Source organism: Nanorana parkeri, unplaced genomic scaffold (assembly GCF_000935625.1).
Source record: "Nanorana parkeri isolate BGI_ZX_2015 unplaced genomic scaffold, ASM93562v1 scaffold1240, whole genome shotgun sequence".
Classification (NCBI taxonomy): domain Eukaryota; kingdom Metazoa; phylum Chordata; class Amphibia; order Anura; family Dicroglossidae; genus Nanorana; species Nanorana parkeri.
Genome location: NW_017307508.1, coordinates 373,460 through 388,184, shown reverse-complemented (window position 1 = coordinate 388,184; position 14,725 = coordinate 373,460). Strand labels below are relative to the sequence as shown.

At 41.4% G+C, this 14,725-nt stretch overlaps 1 protein-coding gene across 1 annotated transcript in view; it reads left to right on the top strand.

The window, feature by feature from the left end:
* ROCK1 (Rho associated coiled-coil containing protein kinase 1) overlaps positions 1-14,725 on the top strand; it is a 104,313-nt gene that overhangs the window by 27,839 nt on the left and 61,749 nt on the right. The window lies entirely within an intron of this gene.

Below are 14,725 nucleotides of genomic sequence, written 5' to 3'. Positions count from 1 at the left end.
CTACTAATGTTACAAAGTTCTTAAACAATACAATATGTGGATTTAATTAAAGTAATGTATATGAAGGGCACCTAAACCTGAGTATCAGTAACCGTGGCAAGCAGTTTTAATTGTAACCCTACTTTCTTTAGTGATCACTGTAGGACTTCTGTCCTGTTCTATCATGTGGCAGGTCATGTCGATCAATGAAAAGACTGTATAGCACTCTCTGAAGGTGCAGTTAAGCTTTTGTGGAAAATTCTACAGTTTGTTTACTTTACGTAGCAGTATCCTTTCAGACCTGGAAGTAACCTCCTTCCACATATCAAAGAGAAATGTTGACACACCTATGTAACTTTACTGTAATCTAGGGCTGTGCAAAACCTGCAATCTATTGACTGTGTTTTGTATCCTGTTTTTTCACCTTTTTTTTTTTTTTCTAGTTCTAACATTGGCCAGCCCCTTTTTTAATTGTATGTGTTGGATCCCAGCAGACATGACTTATCATTTAAAGTAGATCTGGACCATAAACTGGCTATAAATACCAGTAGAATTATGTTATTGTTATTCAGTAAAAAATTAGTTTTTGGAACATTTTATTACATTTTGTATTAGTCTCTGATGGCATTATCGAATGTTCTGACAAGATTTTTTCATATGAAAGTTCCTTTGAAAATCTACCATTGTATACCCAGCTTAATATTTTGTTTGCTGAACCTTGGTGTATCTAAGAATTGTAAATTTTTAAATTAAAATGCTGTTTTCAATTTTTTTTTGTCTTTGTTTTCCATATAGTGCTACTATCTCATCTATCTTGTTAGCAGTCACTGCTTGTCTACACGCACTCAACCTCTGCTGCACATCATTGCTTAGGGCTAGCCTCCTAAGGATGACTAGTGTTGACCATGCCTACACAATGTGTATCAGTGTAGCCACTTGTATTCTCCATCAGTAGTGAGTGACATGATTGAGTTTTATTTATTTATATATATTTACACACACACACACACACACACACACACACACACACACACACACACACACACACACACACACACACACACTCTCTCTCTCTCTCTATTATGTTCCCTTATTTTGTGTAGTTGAATTGAAATAGAACTTTACTTTTTAGACTGTCGCCCAGTATTTTCCTCACTGGAATGTCAGGAATTGCCTATATTACTTTGGACGTTTTCCCAGTATTCAGTGTTCTAAACGAGTCAACCAGTTTCACAAGGTCGTGGAAGCGGAATGCTACTAATGTTACAAAGTTCTTAAACAATACAATATGTGGATTTAATTAAAGTAATGTATATGAAGGGCACCTAAACCTGAGTATCAGTAACCGTGGCAAGCAGTTTTAATTGTAACCCTACTTTCTTTAGTGATCACTGTAGGACTTCTGTCCTGTTCTATCATGTGGCAGGTCATGTCGATCAATGAAAAGACTGTATAGCACTCTCTGAAGGTGCAGTTAAGCTTTTGTGGAAAATTCTACAGTTTGTTTACTTTACGTAGCAGTATCCTTTCAGACCTGGAAGTAACCTCCTTCCACATATCAAAGAGAAATGTTGACACACCTATGTAACTTTACTGTAATCTAGGGCTGTGCAAAACCTGCAATCTATTGACTGTGTTTTGGATCCTGTTTTTTCACCTTTTTTTTTTTTTTCTAGTTCTAACATTGGCCAGCCCCTTTTTTAATTGTATGTGTTGGATCCCAGCAGACATGACTTATCATTTAAAGTAGATCTGGACCATAAACTGGCTATAAATACCAGTAGAATTATGTTATTGTTATTCAGTAAAAAATTAGTTTTTGGAACATTTTATTACATTTTGTATTAGTCTCTGATGGCATTATCGAATGTTCTGACAAGATTTTTTCATATGAAAGTTCCTTTGAAAATCTACCATTGTATACCCAGCTTAATATTTTGTTTGCTGAACCTTGGTGTATCTAAGAATTGTAAATTTTTAAATTAAAATGCTGTTTTCAATTTTTTTTTGTCTTTGTTTTCCATATAGTGCTACTATCTCATCTATCTTGTTAGCAGTCACTGCTTGTCTACACGCACTCAACCTCTGCTGCACATCATTGCTTAGGGCTAGCCTCCTAAGGATGACTAGTGTTGACCATGCCTACACAATGTGTATCAGTGTAGCCACTTGTATTCTCCATCAGTAGTGAGTGACATGAGTATTCCAGGAGGCTGCGGGCACCACAGCCACGCATTTCTTGCCTAGGTGAAAAAAAAGTGCTAGGCTGTTTATGGGGACGAAGGTCCACTTTAACTCTTTCCTACTTTTTCCAAAAATAAAAAAAATAAAAATAGGTTCTTCGGTTTGAATGTACTTTATGCAGCACAGCACACTTGCATTGTTGTGTTTTTTTGCCAGCTGTGCTTCAGGTAGTCCTGGATGCATCTACTATATGTTTATCATTATTAATATTTAGGGATGCAGCGAAATGCAATTTTTAAACTGAAAATAAAAAATTTGTCAGGCTGAAACCGAACATTTCTTTTTTCCAACAGTTTTAAAAAATTTGTTACATTTTATTTTGATTTATTTTTCTTTCACTTTACTGCAGGGGACTCTAGGGAAATATCAGGGTTCTAAACAGACCCCTGATATTTCCCTTTTAAAATAGGAAAAAAAGATTAAGAGCACTCAATCTCTTTTTTCTGCAGGCCCGCACTGAATGAACATGAACTCTATACTGAGTTTTCCTGTTCATAACTTGTGGAAATAGTATGAGTTACCACAATCATGAATGAACATGAAGTGATGTAGATCACTTCATTTTCACTCATAACTGGTACATAGTAACTCATGCTATGTCCAGTTATTTACAAACAATCAGCCATCAGCTGATGGCTGAATGTTTGTACTCCACTCTCCATGCTGAATCGGCTGTCACAGGAGACAGAGCAGGGTGGTGCAGGAGGAGAACTCCACCTCCTGTGGCATCACAGCGCTCTCCTCCAATCACCGCTCTCCATCCTGATACAGGAGGCCGAGCCGCGAGGTGTGGGAGGAGAGCTCGGCCTCCTACAACGCTGACAGCGCTCTCCTCCACCACCGCTCGGCATCCTGAAACGTTCTCTCCTCCCCGCTGGGTGCTGGCTGCTGCATCAGAAGGCACACAGACCGGCACGCAGCAGGGAGGAGAGAAGCTGGGATGCACTGAATTTTTGGCGCATTTTCGTCCGTCATGGCACTTTCGGCATTTTGCAAAAAGTGAAATTTTCAGCCGAAATTTCAGTGCATCTTTTACAATATAAGGAGGACATTACAGTTACATTACAAGTCAACACAAGATGGTAACCTAACTGTGATAATGTGAGCAGGCCATGTGATAAACTGTAGAAGCCATGTTTCATTATTGCCACTGAGGTGTATACGCATTATAAAAGGTCTTGTGATTATTCCATACATACATACATGCATGTTCTCTCAGGTTACATCATTTTTCTAGCAGACTTCCATAGTTCATTGTTGTCTTGTTCGAGTTAGGCTACATAGCTCAAATATCTTTTTACGTGTGCATGCCTGTTTTGGAATTTTATACTAGAAATACCAGGAATATGATAGAAAACTCGGCAAAGCTATAGGATTATCTCGGGATGTATGCTGTTACATTGGTTTCTCTTTACAGAATGGTTTGTTTGATACTTTTATAACCTGTGTCAAGGTGGTCTCTTAAGAAGTCCTGCAATGAACATGGTTCTGTATTATTTAGGGATGCACTGAAACATATTGGCCGAAAATTATTATGTTTTGGGCATAATGGCGTAAGTACAATTTTTCGGCTTAAGATGCGGTGCACCCATAGTTTCTCTCCTTCCCACTTGGCGTTGCTCCGTGTCTCCTCTGACACAGAGCATAGTCCAGTGGGGAGGAGAGAAACTGTCAGGAGGCTGAGGGTGGAGGAGAGCGCTGTCAAGCGTGTCACAGGAGGCTGAACTCTCCTCCCGCACTACCCCGCTCAGCCTCCTGTGACAGACAGAGACTTGGGATGGAGACCGGTTCCAAACACAACAATTAGCTGATCATTGAGTGTTTGCAAACAATTGAGGACAAAGTATGTGTACTGTGTCCCCAATTATGAATGAGCAGAAAGTATGCTACATCACTTCCTGTTCATGATTGTGGACATGGTAACTCCTACTATATCCATATTTTATGAATGGACAGGAGCACTCCGTATAGAGCAGTGGTTCTCAACCTTTCTAGGGCCGGGACCCCTTGGTAACATTTGCCAAGTTGTGGGGACCCCCAACGTTAAAATTTGGGGTTGACGCGGCTGCTGCAGCGACATCTGGCAGTGTGGCGGGAGAACTGACACTGCTGCGCTAGGAGAGGACTGAGGAGGACTCTCACCGAGCACAGCAGAAATCACACAGCGACCCACAGGTTGAGAACCACTGTTGTAACAGCTAAAATGGCAAACCATATAACACAAGCCGAGGGTGTCAGCTTTTATTATTAATAATAATGATGATAATCTAATAGTGGGAGACTTCCGGCGACCCCTGGCAAATTGTCATTCGACCCCCGAAGGGGTCCCAACCCACAGGTTGAGAACCACTGGTATAGAGGCTTCCTGTTCATTTATAACAGGGGCTACATCAAAAGAGGTTGAGGACTCTCTGTCCTCAATCTCTTTTTCTATTTCAAAAGGTAAAAATCAGGGGTCTGTTTAGACTCTTAATATTTCCTCAGAGCCCCCAACAGTAAAGTAAAAAAAAAAATTCAATTTCAGTGCACCTCTAGTATTATTATTTGTGCCTTTTTAATAGTACAAAAGCATTTTTTACATTGAGATCAGCAATTTGTTTGTAAGCCGATGGACTTTTTTTCAGGCAGCTCTGATCGGAAGCCCAATTTTAGTCTACGGGCAGCTGTATCTACATAGATGTGTGTGCGTTTGCATTTTATAACCCCCGGCTCCTCCGGCCAGGTCTGAAAAAAAAAAAAACGGATTAGAGTTCCGTTTTTCAGCTGACCTGATCATGGCAGATTGGGGGTAATCTGATATAAATGGACACATGTTTCCCCATTGACCAATGTGGGTCCAGTAATTTCTAGCTCGCAATGGAGGAAAAATCCGGAGGGAAGTGGATGATGCAATGGTGACATCTTTTCCAATCAGCAGGGAATCTGTGCACGGGAACTCAAGGTGCTGTGTGAAATGGGCCTAATGTATGTATGTATGTATGTATGTATGTATGTCAGCTCAAGCCAGCTCTCGGATTTAAAATTGCTTTGGAAGTTTACAGAGATACAGGTAGACAAAGTTGCAGAGCTAAGGCTTTAAAAAAACAAAAAGAAAACACTATTACATATCGAAGGAGCTGTGTGTACTTATTCTGAGGTGTGTGACCAAAACTCCGACCTTTGGCATAGTAGCTCTATATGCTTGATAAGATTTGTAGCTCCTGAATGCTTTCACTTCATACCTGAAATTGATGTTTAACAATTAAAATAAGAAATTGAAGGAAATCATCTTTCTCACCCATTAAGGGACATGGGAAGATTTTAACCTTTGGGTTGTACTACCCCTTAGCCCTTATTCTTCCTGAAGAAATGCTTAAAAAAAAAACCCCACAAACATCTACCCCCTCCCACCCAACCCCCCCCCGTTCGTTTATATGGCCATGTTTACATCTGCCCATTTTCTCGCATGAAGAAAGTACATGAGCTTCTATATGGCAGATTCCGCGCTTTTTGGCCTTTTATACTTCGATCGAAAACACTCATAAATGTGCGTTTGTTGCAATTTTGCAAATTTTATGCATATTTGCCCATGTTTCCCCAATGTGTCTAGATCTGCTTGCAAAATACGTGTTACACAAAAATGCGCTGAACACGTGCATGTTTCTTGTGGCTCAGGTGTGAATGCAGTCTTTCAGAAGGAATGGACTAATATAAAGCTGTAGCCCAAGATAACCTTTGTGGATAGCTGAACAACTTGAATCTCTGACACTTGTGTGCAGAAGGAGGTATCCTAGGGTTACAAATTGGAGTTTCACCACCCTGTTTCTCACCTCCAACCTTCCTGTGTCACTGTAGAGATGAGAAGACTTCCACTGATATCTCTCTAGTCCAAAATGTAATTGCCCCAGTTCCTGCAGCAGAATGTTTTAAAGGGGTTTTCTTCAATCTATTCACGTTTCCAAATCCAAAGGGGGACATGTGCGTCATCTTGGATCTCAAAGCTCTGAATATCTTTACTTGAGCCCAGAAATTCCACCAGATATATCTTTGCCTCCCCCCTTAACCAGGCCTTTCTAGCTTCTATGGACATCAAGGACTCAATAAGATATCAATAAATGCCCCCCTCTTTCCAGCACTTGACTGTTTCCTGCATTTTTCTGTGGCTTCCTATACGACCCACGTTTGTGGCCCTGCCCTTCAGCCTCTCATCTGCATCTCGGGTGTTCACCAATGTGCTCTAGCTCTCCTGCACTCGTGTGGCAGTACATGGACGTGGAGTACATGAACCCTGGTGAGCAACACAAAGTATGTAGCTTCATATTCTGCATTGCTGTATAATGGATTTGTAGTCCTTTTATAGATGATGGTATTCTGCATTGCTATATAAGGTATTGCTGGGATTTGTAATCCACTATAGTTGATGGTATTCTGCATTGCTTTATAATCTATTGCTGAGATTTGTAGTCCCTCTACAGCTTGGGGTCAGTGGCAGAACTACCAGGGTTGCAGCTGTGACCGGGCCCTTGTGCTCCACCACTGTCCTGAAATCATTAGTCTGCATTGTTTTAGAAAAACTCACATGACGCTAAAAATGATATTAGTAATTGGTATCGGTACTTGTACTCGGTCTAGAAAAAATGGTATCCACGCATCCCTATATATATATCATACTTTACTAGTGCAGCAGCAAGCAAAGAATAAATGTGCTACCCTGTTTCCCCGAAAATAAGACCTACCCCGAAAATAAGACCTATTGTGTTTTTTTGAGCCAAAAAAAAATATAAGACAGTGTCTTATTTTCGGGGAAACACGGTATATACAGTTACATGGAATGGATGCACAACAGAACAGTGCAGTCATGTATAGCTTGTAATGCAGTTTGTGATCCCGTATCCTGAGAATGACATTTTGACTAGCTGTTCTTGATTACGTCTATTCTATAAATAGGCTGCTTAGAATTGCTGGTGAATATCAATAGAAAATCTCAAAAGCCAAACAATCATTTGTTTGTAGTTGTAGAAACTGCCTCAGGGTCTTGATTTTTGTTTTACTCAGCAAGGGCATTGTAACTATAGAATTTAAGGGAATTACAAATAATCTCCAAGATATTAAATAGCAATTTTACCATCCCAAATTATCCTCCCCACTTAACTTTGGTGCTCTTTTTATGTTGTAATCACATGCTTACAAGCCCAACGGTTTTCACCATTGTCTTCTGCTCCGCCATCTTCCCTCAGGTCTTGTCCCATGCCACCATCTTGCTTGGTGATGTCATGGGGAGCTGGCTTTCTGGTTGTTCAGCTGGCCCCCGATGATGCAGCACCAGATCACCAAAAGAAAAGAAAATTGTGGCGGTCTCACTTAAAGGAGAACTATGAGGTGAGTCATTTCCACTCATCCTCATAGTTTAATTGTCACACCTCGGCTCCAACTGTCACACGTTGGCTCTATAGACTGGGAAGTGAGCGAACACATACCGTCGCTTTCTCACTTTCCGATCATCTCCCTGCAGAGAGCAGTGACTTCCAGTCCCCGCTCTCTGCAGGGATTCCCCCCTCCCCTATCTGATCCTCCAGCACTGACTGGAGGAACAGGGGCGTTCGGGCACAGCTGGATCTGCCTATCTAGAGGCAATCAGCTAGCTGGGTGCATCTGGACAGTATTATCGGGATCCGTCCCGGCTGGTGCACTCTCAGTATACAGCTTGCCTTTGGGTCACGGGATGACCTTAAGAGAACTATGGGTTAAAAAGGTTACCCCATAGTTCTCTTTTAAGCTGTACGTGCACCGTTGAACTTTCTACCTATCTTTGGGACACTCATTTACTTCATGTTTTGTTTGCACGTATGAAGTTCATGCATTTGAAATATTTAATGTATTGATGTTATTTAGGTCATTTATGATTTTGATAACATTTATTTTTTTGAGAAAATTCGATACATACTATCAATGTGTCAAACTGAAAAAAAAATCAACTATGTATCGAATTTTCACAAAAAAATTAATGCGATCAAATCATAAATGACAAATAACATCAATACATAAAATATTTCAATATAAAGTGCATGAACGTCATACGTGCAAACAAAGCCTGAAGTAAATGAGTGTCCCAAAGATAGGTAGAAAGTTACACGTTGCATGTACAGCTTAAGTGCGAGACCTCCATGATAACTTTGGCAATGACCAATCGCCCTAACCCTAAGGAGTGCTGCTCACCTTATATATAGACCTTGGTCAAAAAAACGCCTATCCTCTTTCACTTAGTAAGTATAGTCGGGCGGGAAAGACCCAGACGGCAACGAAATCAGAATACAAGACCTCTCCTTCTCCTCCTTGGTAACAGCCCAGTCTATCGTGTCTACACAGCCAATTGTGGCAAAGCTTCCGAGGTCTGTGTGTATATCTCTCAGAATTCCAGGTGCATATTAGGAATAAAAAGAAGCCTCCATAGTGCCCATCAATAGTATAAAAGAGCGCATTTATTAAAATTCTACTGGCATAAAATCAAGTATAAGGTCCATCAATGACTGCAGTCATAAATAGAAAGTCAACACAATCTAAAGGTGCCTTCAGTTGGTATGCTTGAGAATTGTTTTGCTAACTCAACCAGTTGCTTGGAGCCAACAGAACCAAAACTCCAAGCTCTACAGATGAGTTTTCTAGTTTTTTCAATAATCGATTATGTCGATTAGTTGTTGCAGCCCTAAACATTTGTGTGGAAAAGATCTTTTGGGTTATTGCCGGCGGGTGTTGTGGTCTGCATTTGACCTGTTTTGACCTGCGGTTCAAAGAAAAGCAGCACCATGCAATGCAGGTCATATCCAGCCTCTGAAATGTCATGTGTACAGGTCAATTTAAAGTCAATGGCATTTTGCTTTTGATGTGCATTTCACACGCATGTCAAAAGTAGAAAAAGAACGCCCGTCAACATATGAGCCTTTATACAAACAGTGTTAGACACATACACTATTGTCTATGGTGACATTCCTTTTTCTTAAAAAAACAAAAAAAACAATGTCAAGTTTTATCTTTTGCTGGAGCATCAATAGGTTTTGCAGTAATTAGAGTTGTGACCATACTTCAGAGGAATGGTTATGGGATCTCAACTGCTGACCTGTTTGTGAAAAAAGAACCCCAAACATGTCTCCTAACCTGCATCTCTCTTATTCTGTGCAAGGCCATCATGCTCCTTTTTCCTGATTACTTCATATCATACTAAGGCCAACAAGCCTTCGTAATTAGGAAGTCTAGTGAAGGTGTTTTAGGTGTAACTTTTCCAATAAAAGTGAACTCTGGGCACAAAAACATTTGTTGAAATATATTCCGTAATAGCCGCAAAGAATATAAATCTACTTTTGTGTGCACCAAATGCCTTTGGAAACACAGATATTACCCCATAAAAGTAGAGGTGACATCATCACTGTGCCGTACATAGTCTGGGCAGAAAGCAGAACTGTAGGAGGGACCCAGTAGGCTCCAACCACTGCGGGCTACCAGAAGAAAATTACAGGAGGGGGCGGATACAAGACCAGTCACCCTGCACAAGAAGAGAGCACGGCAGTGACTGGTCTTTCTTACAGGACACTCCTGCATAGAGACAAAGTTTCACCCTGGGTTATAGTATAGATAAGAAAACGGAAATTCACACAGCACTCCACCATTTCAGGTAAAAATACACATGCCTTTTTATATTTTGTCAGTATTTGCTTATCCTGGAGTTCAGCTTTAATGACTGCTTTCCTATTATGAACTGATATAAGCAGGGTATTATAAGTAAACATCCATTGCTTTTTTTTTTTTTCTCTTTTCTGTGCCCATTGCAAACGTGTTTTCATCTTTGCCTTGGCGTGGTGTTACCTTTTACAGTAGGCCAAGAGGAGAATGATGGAAGGTTTGGGCAGCCAGCTCAGGCCTTACTCCAGGACCCTGGGGCCACTAGCTGAACCATTGATGTTTGCTCTTTTGTAAATATATGTGAAAAAATTATCTTTTAATCAGGTTTCTTCCCAACCAGGCAAATATTTTGTGTGCTGGCTGCTTAGGATATCATTTTTTATTTCCCATAAGTGATTTCAAAGAGAAAGAGCACAATGTTCTATAATGTAGCGCCATTCAGCACTTTGCTGCCATCAGTCACTCCAGGAATTTTGTTATCTTTGGAAGCCTGGAAACTTTTCTGGGACTGTAGTTCACAAGTGTAGTATTGTTTGTTTTTATGTACTCTAAGTTGCTTTATCCATCCAAACCTCATTCATGGTGTTCAGATTAATAATAACATAGCCGTTGGTTTTAATTATAACTATTTTAAATTTAAAAATAGTTGAGTCCCATCTTTTTATTAGTTTTACCTGAATCTGAATGCCAACTGCATTACTTTTAATGTTTCCATGTTGATCAGATGCTGATCCAAGAGCTTTGGCTCTGCCTTGCAAGAGGATCTGTTAGACCTCTGCAGAGACCACGGCTTTCACATAGAGGAGGTCTGCCAGACCTCTACAGAGACTACCGCTTCCATACATAGGAGGTCTGTCAGACCTCTGCAGAGACCACAGCTTTCACATAGAGGGGGTCTGTCAGAGCTCTGCAGAGACCACAGCTTGCATACAGAGGAGGTTTGTCGGACCTCTGCAGAGACCACAGCTTTCACATAGAGGGGAGGTCTGTCAGACCTCGGCAGAGACCACCGCTTTCACACAGACGGGGGCCAGCAGACCTTTACAGAGACCACCGCTTCCATACAGATGAGGTCTGTCAGACCTATGCGGAGACCACCACTTCCACCAAATGGGTCTGTCAGAACTGTGGAAGCACCTGTATTTACCAGTATTGTCCATAGAATAGCTGATCTTTTCCCCATTTCTAACTTCTCATGCCATATTCTGCAACATCTCTTTTTAGAAGCCTCCATCTTGGTAGAGGCAGGGCATTGCTTCCTTGTAAGAGCAGCCTGACTGATGACTAGTGATCTGATGACTGGTGGAGGTAATATTCAAGAAGAAGCAGGAAAGGTTCACAAAACACAGATCCACAGAATGAATAATGTTTACGTCCATTGAAGGTTTAAAAAAAAAAAACTGAAGCTGGCTGAAAGCTTTGCAAAGTCTTTTGTAAACGCCATGTACAAATCCTAAGCCATGTTTTGTATAGTTCTATCATAAAGTCATCCGCCTGCCCTCCCCATCTGGTCCAATCAGAGAATACCTTTTATTCACTGAAAAATATACAAGCCATTATGTGAATGGTGATGCCGAGTGAGCAACTGCCTTCAGTATGCAGAGGGGAATCAGCCAGAAGATCACGGCTATCACTGTATGTAGTACAGACGACTACAGTGATTGTCAGCATCCCCAACAGCCCTCCAGATATCAGATATCCATACTTACATCAAGCCAAGCTGGACTGATGTAAGTTTATATGCAATATACATCCTGGAGTTCAACTTTAGATAATGTCCATATGCCTACACTAATTAGCCATTACATTATAAACACTGATAGGTGAAGTGAATAACATTGATTATGTTAGAATGGCACCTGCAAGTGGGTGGAATATATTAAGCAGCAAGTAAAAATGTTGTCCTTGAAGTTGATTTGTTGGAAGCAGAAAAAATGGGTAAGTGTAAAGATTTAATCAAAACAAGTGAAGTTCGATTTTCTACACCAGCTGCACCCAGAGAGGCTAGCAGTCTGAGCTTAGAAGGCATAGAACCGCGTACTTGGGAATGGTTACATGTGTGGTGGTTGCTGGAATTGAGCAAACTCGGTTCTTTGCATTATACTAATAGCCAGGGCTTGAAAAATCCACTCGTCCGCGACGAGAGGACGGCGGAGCCCGACGAGCAGCTTCCTGGCCGGCCGTTGTAATTACACGGCCGGCCGGGAGCTTTACATTCACGTGATCGGGCGTCTCTAGACACGCTTGATCGCTTGTATTAGCAGCTGTCACTGCCGGTCCCAAGATTCGCTGTGCCCGATGCGGCCGGGACCGGCACGGCTCTGTGACAGGAGATCAAAGGGGAGTTCAGTGTACGAACTCCCTTTGATCTTCTCTCAGTCCTCGAATGCAGGAAGTGATGTAGATTACATCACTTCCTGCATTTACTGTCACTCTCCAGCTAGAGAAGCTGATGAAGCCGTTCTCTGCTTCATCAGCTTCTCTGGGGGTCCTAGGTGACAGGGGTTTTGGAGACCCCTGATGTCTCCATAAAGAGGACCTGTCATGTAAATTGGCTATTACATAGGGGGCTTCTTAGCTTTAACGTTTAACTGTCTGCTTTCAAGGAGATCTATGGAGGTGAGGGATTTCCACTCATCCTCATAGAGCCGACCTGTGACAAGGAAATTGTCACAGGTCGGCTCTATTTATCGGGAAGTGAGCAGAAACATACAACGATCTGCTCACTTCTCGATCGTCTCCCTGCAGTGAGCGGTAACTGTCAGTCACGGCTCCCCACAGGGATTCCCCCTCCCCTCTCCGATCTTCCAGCACTGACTGGAGGAACGAACGGGGCAGGGGCGGGCACAGCTGGCTCTGCCTCTAGATAGGCAGAGCCAGCTGTCACTCACGCAGCTGGGTGAATCTCGGCAGTTTTGTCAGGATCCATCTTGGCTGTGGTGCTCTCAGTATATCGTGGACAATAGTTTGCTATATACTGAGCTTTGGGTCATGGGAGGACGCTAGTGTTTGTCCTCCCGTGACCCTAAAGAGAACTTTGGGAAGAAACACTTACCCCATAGTTCTCTTTTTAGTGTTTTATATGAAGTGATCAGTATGAGTAGTATGATTCTTATTTCTGGTTTTATTTTAGTTTTTTCTAAAAGAGTTACTGTTGCATATTTGCAGCTTTATTGCTTTACGGTGTTTATAACAGTCACCTTCCAGGAGGTTACTGCAATCATCACTTGGATGTTGTATCTTTTGCAGTGCCTAGTGTATTAAAATGAGGAACTTTTCTCATTTATTTAGCTGCAACTCTACATTTTATTTGAATGTTTGTGTGAAGGAGCTCTGCGTTCTTTGCTCATTTCCATTTCTGCATTGGGAGACCTACACCTACTGATTCTACCCTTCATTCATTTAAAGAAGTGAAAGTTCAACCAAGTTTAAAATGGGGATTTTTGGGGGTTTATTCTGAACTATATTCTTAGAAAAACTGTTTTGTGTTTTTGTTTACCATGTAACTCCACCATGATCTACAGTTCAATGAATAAAACACTGTAAACAGATCAAATACATTAAAGCTGTAATTGGAAATGACATTTTACAGCACTTTACTCTGCAGAAACTGCCTGAACTCTGGTATTCTAATCACATTAACACAAATAGATCCTGTATTCTATTCTTTATTTTAAATGTGTTTAATAGTTTTTGGTTGCTGTAGTGCTCCTTGCTACTTTCTCTCGGGTGTTAAATGGTAGTTGGGTGGCACAAAATTTGGCAGCCCAGGCCAAACTACAAAGACAGTTTTTTCATTGCCTTTAGCCTGGCTGTAACTGCCATGTTTTGTATTACTTGAAGCAGTTATAAGAGCATGCAAAGTGTTAGTGACATTAAACTCAGGAGTTATATCTTAAAAATACATTCAAGTACCCTAACTAATAATACTATATCTTATTTGTGTATCAGCCATATGTAGATCCTCAAATCATCCCTGAATTGGTGCTGACACTGTCCTTCCTTCTGGAGGGTGGCTACTTTTGTCTCCCATGGTCCCTGTGTGTGTTGTAAAGTAGCCACCGCTCCAAGCTCACTCCCGTGATGGACTACAATCTCATTTATTTTACTAATTTATATTGAGATCGTAGTCTATAAGGCTCTATTCACACTGGGGCGGCTGTCTGCCGAATATGCACGGAGCCGCTCCACACACACACAAAACAACGCACTTCAATGTGCATTGTTGAGACTATTGCGGAGACCGCACGGTACCCAAAACCGTGCAAGCGCAATAATCCGACTGATTCTGCACGTTCGCGGCTATATAATGGCTGCAAATGAGCTAAATCCGTGCAGTTGTTTAACATATAGCATTTGTGTCCCGTGCGGTCTTCTGCACGGAATACCACAATGGAAACACAAATGCTATATGTGAATGGAGCCAGGAGTGAGCTTGGAGCTGTGGCTACTTTAAAACACACACAGGGACCATAGGGAACAAAAGTATCCACCCTCCAGAAGGAAGGACAGTGTCAGCGCCAATTCAGAGATGATTTGAGGATCTACAGCCGGGTGATACACAAATAAGATACATTTTTGTTAATAGTTAAAGTACTTGAATGCATTTTGCAAATTCAAGTCCTGAGTTTAGTGTCACTTTTAAGTTATGGCTTCTGTCTGTCTGTCTGAAATTAGCTCATCGTGCTGCTTCTCCTTCACTGTCCAGTCATAGACTGCGGTGAGCCCATGACCGCCTGGTCTCAGATGGAGTTGAGATTTAACTCCTGAGTTTGTTACTTTAAAGTGACACTAAACTCAGGAGTTAAACCTTAAATACATTCAAGTACTCTATTAACAAAAATGTATC